The sequence below is a fragment of the Montipora foliosa genome, chromosome 6 (genome assembly GCF_036669935.1).
Source record: "Montipora foliosa isolate CH-2021 chromosome 6, ASM3666993v2, whole genome shotgun sequence".
NCBI classification, from domain to species: Eukaryota; Metazoa; Cnidaria; class Anthozoa; order Scleractinia; family Acroporidae; genus Montipora; species Montipora foliosa.
In genome coordinates this window covers 12,802,062-12,804,561 of record NC_090874.1, presented here as the reverse complement: position 1 = coordinate 12,804,561, position 2,500 = coordinate 12,802,062, and the positions used below count along the sequence as shown (strand labels likewise).

Genomic DNA, 2,500 nt, shown 5'->3' with positions numbered 1-2,500 from the left:
AGGCCCTTTTATTGCCTCAGAATGGGAGTTCGGCGGATATCCAGCATGGTTATTAGGGAAAAACACGTCGATTACCTTGAGATCAATGGACAATAAGTATTATCTTGCCGCAGTGAGGTCGTGGATGAGTTTTTTGTTGCCAAAATTGAGGCCTTTACTTTACGCTAATGGGGGCCCTATCATATCAGTCCAAGTGGAGAATGAATATGGCCATATCTCTGTTTGTGATCTCAATTATTTGAAATTTCTCGAGTCCATTTTCCGTGAATATCTTGGCTACGAGGTAATCCTATTTACCAACAATGGTGCAAATGAGCATGTGTTAGAGTGTGGGACCATTCCTTCTCTCTATACAACCTTAGATTTTTCATTTAACACAAACCCAGAAAAGGCATTTGAACTTGCTCGCAAATTCTCCCCCAGGGGACCCTTGGTCAACACTGAGTATTACCCTGGGTGGTTTGATAAGTGGAGTATACATCACCAAACCAGATCTGCAGACCGTGTTGCTGAAACATTTGACAAAATGCTATCCTTGAATGCATCTGTTAACTTCTACATGTATCATGGAGGGACTAATTTTGGATTCATGAATGGTGCAGGATACAACCCACCTTCGGGGTTACTACCGATCATAACAAGTTACGATTATGATGCCCCTTTAACAGAGGCAGGTGACGTAACAACAAAATTTCACATTCTTCGAAAAATTATTGCCAAGTATGAGAAATTACCGCCAATCCCCATTCCAGCAAACACAACAAAGGCTGCATATGGTAAGGTTGAGATGACTCAAATGTCAACACTACTGGATGCTCTACCAAAGCTCTCTGCTCCAAATGGCCCTGTCAATTCATCCTTTCCATTAACTATGGAGCAGATTGGACAGAGCTATGGATTTATACTTTATCAAACTCAAATTCCACGGAGATTTGCCAACTCAAGTGCTGTATTAAATATAAGTACCTTGGTCCGTGACAGAGCCATTGTGTATGTTGGAAAAATGCGGCAAGCCACAATGTTTCACCGTCCCAATGGTCAGACTGTCAATCTCATCATTGGAGATATGTTACAGCTCGACATTCTTGTGGAAAATATGGGAAGATGTAATCAAGGTTTTGCCGAGCCAAAAGGAATTCTTGGCAATGTCACATTGAATGGAACGATTCTGGTGAATTGGCAGATATATCCAATCAATTTGGATAACGTGTTTTCAGATCAGTTTGATTTTCCTTTCAAGGGACTTGAAAAAGGCAATCACAGGGTAAACAGTGATGAAAGCTTTGCACCATCATTTTTCTATGGAGAATTTGCAGTCAATTCTTCACATGACACCTTTCTCTATCTTCCTGGATGGAATAAAGGGCAAGCTTTTGTAAATGGCTTCAATTTGGGTCGCTACTGGCCAGTGATTGGTCCACAGGTCACATTGTTTGTACCAGCAAATGTACTGTTGATGAAGCAGAAATCCGCCAGTATAATGTTATTTGAACTGGATGGTGCTCCATGTGATTCTCCAGAGACTTGTTTTGTTGAATTTGTGGCCACTCCATCCTTGAATGGGATTGTTCACCCTATATAAATCACAGCTTTGTGAAGAAAGTGGATTGGAGATGCAACATACCATCTACTATCGTTCATTAACTTGTCAAAAAGGGGAGAAGAGATCAATTTTTTTTAAAAGTGGCTCTTATCATATAAAAATGTTGTGATTGCAAAACAGGGGCACTGTGTAAATAATGATTTGATGCACTTAATTTTTTTTAGAAAAACCATTAATTCACAAGGTGATAACCCTACGGGAACACAGTGTTCAGGTCACATTATTTTGTTGTCCTTTTCTTCCCTTGCAGTGCAGTTTAATGGTAATCACAACAATATTCTCTACAAAAAAGAATTATGAAATGGCCATTCTGTATAAAAATGTAATTTAAACTGCCATATCACTCATTCATTTCACATGTCAGATGTAATATTTGCATGGGATCTTTATGGTATATATACCGCGGCACATTACTTATTCAATTAACTCCTCAAAGTGTTCCCAAAGCTCTGGTCGTTTAGCGAAGATAAATGGCTGCATTTGCTCTCAAAAAGAGTAATGCTAAACTTTGCACTTACCTTATTGCTAGAATGCTTAGAAGGGATGCTTCTAGTTGGATGTCAAATATGGCGTGCATTTACTTAATCTCGTGTCAGCGCATATGTCGAGAAGAAGTGAAGTGTAACAAAAATAATCACACACTGGGCAAAATTACTGAATGCTGATTGGCAGAGATGGGGGGCATTTTTTTCTTTTTTGGTAATCAAGAGGGCATTGTATTCATTGGTCAACAGTTGTTTATCCAGAGTAAGCGAAGTTATACGAAAATCTTCTTCCTGATTTTGACTCTGATTTAAATTCTTTTTGTTCACATATGGAATGCATTTTAAATGCTGTTTCTGATGACAGCAACGACTTATTGAACTGAACTTTAAGCCAATGAAAATGTGTTCAGCT

General features: G+C 38.9%; 1 pseudogene; it reads left to right on the top strand.

Annotated features, from left to right (window-relative positions):
- Nucleotides 1-2,500, top strand: part of LOC138006721 (beta-galactosidase pseudogene) — a 3,485-nt pseudogene that overhangs the window by 465 nt on the left and 520 nt on the right.